Genomic DNA, 6,433 nt, shown 5'->3' on the forward strand with positions numbered 1-6,433 from the left:
AGAGTGAGGAGCAGCCCCAGGTTTGGATGATTTAAGCTCCGGGCCAGATTGTAAAGGTCAGAGTGTCAGAGCCAGAGCCGAGGGTTGGGCCAATTCATCTCACTGCTGTGCGAGGTTTCCTCGTCCCTGTGCTGGGCTGAGACCACAGACATGACTGCTTCATGATTGTGGATTCAGTTTTGTGAACTCCAGTTGCTTTCTTGCTTTTGTTGTTGCACGATTTGTTTTTTTTCCCTGCGCATTAGGTGTTTGGTGGCTTTCGTTTTTTTTAAATGAATTCTATTAGGTTTCTCTGTTTTGTGCCTGCCTGTAAGGAGATGAATCTCAAGGTTGTATATAGTATACATACTTAAATAATAAATATACTTTGACTTTGACTCTGATGTTCTTGAATCCTTAGGTCTCTGTCTACAACGCTCTTCTAGGCCCTGTCATTTACTGTGTAAGTGTTTGCTTGGTTAAATTTCCAAAATGCATCATTTTACACATGCCTGAGTTAAAACCATATGGTGTTTCTTTACCCACTTTCCCATTTGATGAAGATCCTATTGTAATCTTAGACAATCTTCTGCACTGTCACTACATCACCAATTTTAGTGTCACCAGAAAACTCAGATATTATGTCACATACACTCTTAGACAGATTATTAGCACACTTCACCAACAACAGGGGCCCTGCGGCACACCACAGGTCACACAACTGAAAAAATTCTCTGCTACCACTCCTTGCCTTCTACCTTGTGGGACCTTGTCAAAAGCCTTGCTAAAGTTCCTGTTGACAATGTCTATTGCCTTGCCTGGTCAAACTCCTTAGTCACTTCTTCAAAAAACTCAGCTAAATTTGTGTGACACAATTTCCCATGCACAAAGGCATACTGACTATCCTTAATCTGTCCTTGCATTTCCAAATACAGATAGATCACTCTCCCAGCATCTGGTCCAGCAAATTTCCCATCCCTGATGTTTGATTCACTGGCCTATAGTTCCATGGTTTATCCTTGCAGCACCTCTTAAATAAAAGTTAAAACCTAAGCATTAGTGTTCTCCAGCCTTCTGGTACCTACACATGGCTAAGAAGGATACAAAAATCTCTGCATTTTTATCTGCCCTATGGCTCCCAACTTCACATGTCTAATCGATTTCTTCCTGAAATCTGTCACCATTCTTCTCTGTTCCATCTTTCTGAGTTGGGTTTCATTTGCATCCTCTAAAATTAGGCTCTGATTTAAACATCCAAGATTGTCTCCTAAATTCTTCTCATGTACGACCACAACTGGTTCAAATGGTTCCGTTTATTATCAGAGAATTTATACAGTGTACAACCTGAAACACTTGTCTTCACAGACACCCATGAAGAACCCCAAAAGAATGAACAACAGCAAAACGTTAGAACCTAAAGCCCCCCCTCTCCCCCTTCCCTGCACAAACAGCATCAATGCATCGGCCTTCCCCCACCCATTTCAGCAAAAAGCATCAGGATACACCACCCGCCAAACAACAGCAAAGCACCCAAAGAGAGACCATGATCTGCAATCAACAAAAATGATTGTTTACCCGATAGTTCACCATGCCCCACTAACAAAGGACAGAGCGGCATCTCCCATTTTCACAGCGAAGGAGGAGAACGAGAGTCGCTGTTACAATGTCACAGTCTGCCACGTCGCTTCTTATACCGGGATTCTCCTACAGGAGAATCAGCAGCAAACTCTCCCACCATCATCAGAGGAAGAGAGAGAGGATGCAACCATTCAACAACAGAGACCTCCGTCCATACATCTGCCTCAGCGAAATCCTGGTGTTCCAAATCTCGTGGCAAAACCGGCCTGGAATTGGTCGTCCACAGGGCCGCAATATTGCACATTAATAGAATGCTTTGTCTCCACTCTTGTTTAAGCTGCAATGTAAGTTCGATTTGCCATTGTTATTCCATCACGTTCGTGGTGTGGGATTGTCTTCCTCTGCAAAGGGTCACAGAATTAGTCATTACCTGGTTAAGCTTTAGTTTCAGCTAAATGAAGCATCATTACAGGAATTCCCATCACATTAATAGTGATTCACCTATACATACAAATATGCAAGTTTCCTCTATTGTTGCTAAGCTCCTCTCTTCTGGATCTGTTTCTTGAATCCTAAGCTCAATAAAGATCTCTTTTTCTTTGACCTTCAATAACTAAGACAAGAGCCATTCTATCATGATCGATGATGAGGAGCTACTTGGGGAAAAGGTGGAACATAAGAGAATAAAAAGGACACCGCTTATTGTACATTGACTTTTTTGAGACCAGGACATAGTGTTCATAATCATAATGGGACACTTCCCTGAAGGCGTATTGAAACTCCTAGACTCCTACAGAAGACAGGGGGTAGTTCAACTTATGATCATCCATATCATGAATATGATGTCATACGATGACACTGGTGGCAACCTAATTCAGTTGCTCATGCATACATGTTAGGGCAAGAAATTTCTGATTCAAGTCCTTCTATGGGATATGATTCAAGGCGTTGCTTTTCTGATAAGTTGTTAAATGATCCTTTAGGCAGTAAAACTATGAGTTAACTAGAAGTCTCTTACTCAGTGATTCCAATATGGCAGGATATTGGAATGAGAAAGACACCGGAACAGAGGGTTACTATTTCAATAGTTCCATTTAATATCAGAGAATGTATACTATAGACAACCTGAAATTCTTGTTCTTCACAGACATCCACGAAAACAGTACCCCAAGGAATGAATGACAGAAAAAACTTTAGAACCCCAAAGCCCCCTTACTCCCTTCTCCCACACGCAAACAGCAGCAAAGCATCAACCCTTTGCCTGCCCCGCTAGTTAACAGCATACATAACCACAGATGTAGACACGGAAAAGGTGGCTTGTATTAAACGAAAACTTTGCATCTATCTTCACGATGGAATCAGATGGTGTGAAGCTCCTCTAAAACTTGGGAGGATATTTATTGGCAAGATAACAGCGCACAGAGAAGATGTATAAAGGCTGACATTACTGAAAGATGGTAAGGTACCAAGAAAAAGAAGTCAAGTTCCCTTGAGAATGTTTTTTGGTGTTAATAAATATCATATCAGTACCGCTAACCTGTCTGTCTCACAGAATGCTCAGTGTCATACAGGTGATATTAACATCTGCAATTATGTAGAGCTAGAGATAATACATTACAGTTTGCAAAGGAGGTCATCAGGGGTGTCTGTTTAAAGAGAGCTGGCCATGTTTGATATATGTCAGAGAAGAGTGAGTGGGGCAAGGCCCCATCAGGCTTCCCATGGTGCAAGGTGCTAGTGAGCACAGAAAACCTTCAAGGTGTAGTTTACTGAAAACACTCCCTCAATATCAAGCTGTGGTAACTGTCAAACATGGAATTACTTTCTAAAGTGGCTGAGGGGCCTATGTGGGATCTACAAACTCTTCCAGTGGAGGATTTGCTTGCTAAGGCAGGTTGGCGAGTGCTTTCAGGACGATGTGTATTCCTCTTACTGTTTTTATTTGACTTCTGCATGCTCTCGTCAGAGAGATTCACGATGCTCAGCACCTTCTCTTTGTGGATGCTCGTGGGCCAGGGATACCTGTGATCCTGCAAGGGTATTACGATTTTCGATTAGACCTCAAGCATTTTCTCTATCCTTTCTGAAATCTCATGGTGTGACAGAGTTCCCGCTTCTGGAGTCTGTTGTCAGCTACTGGAGCTGGATGGGCTGGATCAAAGCCTCAGTGCAAGGATGTGGCCTTGGAGGTGATATTGGTTTGTGGAATTGGAGGTGTTTTGCAGGGATACCTTTGGTGGTATCTCCCCGAATACTTTGAGATTTCTGCTCTAGGTTGCCCATGCCCCCTTAGCATACGGGAGGATTTGGCTCATTGTTATCTGGTGTCAATAACAAACTCAGTTTATCCATTTCCAAAATTAAAAACCTGGAATCTGACTTCATAATTCACAACTCCGATATTGTGATCGAGGTGTCAGGGCATGCTTTGCACTGCCTCTGGTGCAACATATCCCTCTAATCACTGTACAACCAGAAACAGATCAATATGAATTCAAGTCTGATCAAAGCCCTGTATGACTGGATCATTGTGTTTTTAACAAGGACTTTCCTTTTGGCTTTTTACTTGCTTTGTCACTCTGCACTTCTTGGACATACTTAGCATCATACCTGTAGGGCTGCTAGATCTTTTTCAGCTTCAGTTTTTACTATTTCAACATAATTTGCAAATTGTGTTATCTAGGGTTCATTCATAGTGCAATACCTTAGGAGCTGTTTGCATTAAATCTCATCTGTTACTGTTTTGCCAATTTGTGTACAGTACTTAGTTCAACTCATTTTGTAACTCCTGAGCTACGATCCAACTGTCCACCTGCATAATTTGTCTAAATTATAATCAACAGTTGACCCACCAATGAGGATGCCCATTCAGTGTTTTCCCCCCTATGTATTTCTTAGCAGTGATGTCACGTTTCCAGCAATTGGCCACTACTTCAGAGAATGGTCAGCAAATAACACACAAAATGCTTAGCTTCAGAAATAGGTTGACCAAGTCAGAATTCCACAATTATTGTGAAAATTGATTGGCCTTATTAATCTCACAGAAAAAAAAAGATTTTATTTATTTAATTATTTAAGGATATTCCAGCAATGTTCATCTCTAGGTGAGTTCAGCAATGGCGGTAGCCAGGGACAACCTTTTTCTTCCCAAGTCTTTTTTATTAATTTTCGAAATTATAAACGTAACAATGACATTGATAAACAGAGAACGGGATTACATTATTAATAGCTAACATTTGCAAATATAAATTGCTGATAATACAAGTATATTAGATCACCCCAACTCTATATACAATTGAACATGGTAAAAGCTAAATGGAAAAAAAACTAAAAAAAAAACCCAAACTGGAAAAGAAAAAAAACACACTAAATTGAGCTAAGCAAAACTAAACAAAACTCAAACAAAGTCGGGCTAACATATTACATTGGATACAATCATTGATGGCAAGGGACAACCTTAACCGAGCTTGGCAAAATGGCTTTACTGAATCTTTTCCTGGGTAAAAGAAGTATCAGGAGGTAAATATCTCAGTCCTCCGATAGAGCTAAATGAAGTTAAAGACACCTAAGAACATGACTACTGATTGCTTCAACTAGTAGCAATGGTTAGTGAGGACCTGTTTTGCCTCTCGCTGTGAGGTGTGTTCACTGCTCCCTGTTCATAGGTTCTTCATTCCAATCCCCTCGCAGTGTGTGAGCTGCAGTTACTGCACAGTTCTACAGATCTGTGTTGGTTATTGAATGATATTAAAGGATTATAGTTAAGGTTATTATCCAGCACTTGCTGGACTTGCCTGCTGTTGATTGATCCATTATTCTGCTTAACATAGTGTCAGTCTACTGGCACTATCTCTAGGCTAGCCCAGGGTTTCACTCATCACTGTCTTGGTCTCAATCCATGAACTCCCTCACTGCTGCCTGGACGTTTAAAGCACTGGTTAAAAGAATGTGCCAAATAATGATGTGCTGGATAACCAGGACTCTACCATTACTATCCACGGATCACTAAGATGAAAAATTCCAATGTCTTGAAAATGGAAGCCCTCTCAATTTTAATACAAAATGCTCAGCCCACTTTCCAGTGATCACCCTCCCTGCAGCTTCTGTCAAAGAGACTTTAACCTGAAACACCAACTCTGTTTCACTTCCCACAGATGCTGCCTGACCTGCTGAGCAGTTCCTGCTTTTTCTGTGTGTATTTCCAGTGCCTGCAGTTCTTTTGACAATCTATACAAGCTTGCTGCAGTTTTGTAGCCATAACATAAAACAACAGACATGAAGTCTCAAACAGTTCGATTTAATATCGGTGAATGTATACAGTACACAACCTGAAATTCTTACTCTTCACAGACATCCACGAAACAGAAAAAAACCCCAAAAGAATAAATGACAGAAACATTAGAACCGCAATAGAGAAACAAGTCTACCTTTCCCCAAGGTCTGGATGTCATGGCTGCCATTCAAGTTAGTGGAGGATTTCCTTGGATCAGGTGCAGTTAAACTGTAGTCTACAGCAAAGTAATTATTGCTCGATCAAAACTGACTTCAGAAAGTCATCAGTTAGAAGAGTGAGGTGATCACTGAATGGCTGGAACTGTGAAAGTGGATTCGCAGCAGGTTAAAATTATGCACGCCAGAACTGAAAAACCAAAGCAGTAAAACAGCAACTCCCAATTATTGATTGATCATTAATATTCATTGTTGGGTTTTTCTGCTTACCTTTATTCCCTGTTTGTAAATTTCTAAACACAAATAGATTAAGAAAAAGATTGTTAGGGCAGACACCAACAGGAGTTTGTTTTGGTTGACAACCATCCAGGACTAGAATACAGAATCTATCTGAAAAACAAACAGAGCTGGTCATTCTTGCCATCAA

At 40.8% G+C, this 6,433-nt stretch overlaps 1 long non-coding RNA gene across 1 annotated transcript; it reads right to left on the bottom strand.

Annotated features, from left to right (window-relative positions):
• Nucleotides 1-1,437: 1,437 nt before the first annotated feature.
• On the bottom strand, nt 1,438-6,384 carry LOC134342309 (uncharacterized). The gene is made up of 3 exons (XR_010016995.1): nt 6,277-6,384; nt 5,985-6,151; nt 1,438-1,958 (listed from the first exon to the last, which is right to left on the bottom strand). It is a non-coding gene; the product is annotated as an uncharacterized LOC134342309 (long non-coding RNA).
• Nucleotides 6,385-6,433: the final 49 nt, after the last annotated feature.

The sequence above is a fragment of the Mobula hypostoma genome, chromosome 1, assembly GCF_963921235.1.
Source record: "Mobula hypostoma chromosome 1, sMobHyp1.1, whole genome shotgun sequence".
Lineage (NCBI taxonomy): Eukaryota > Metazoa > Chordata > Chondrichthyes > Myliobatiformes > Myliobatidae > Mobula > Mobula hypostoma.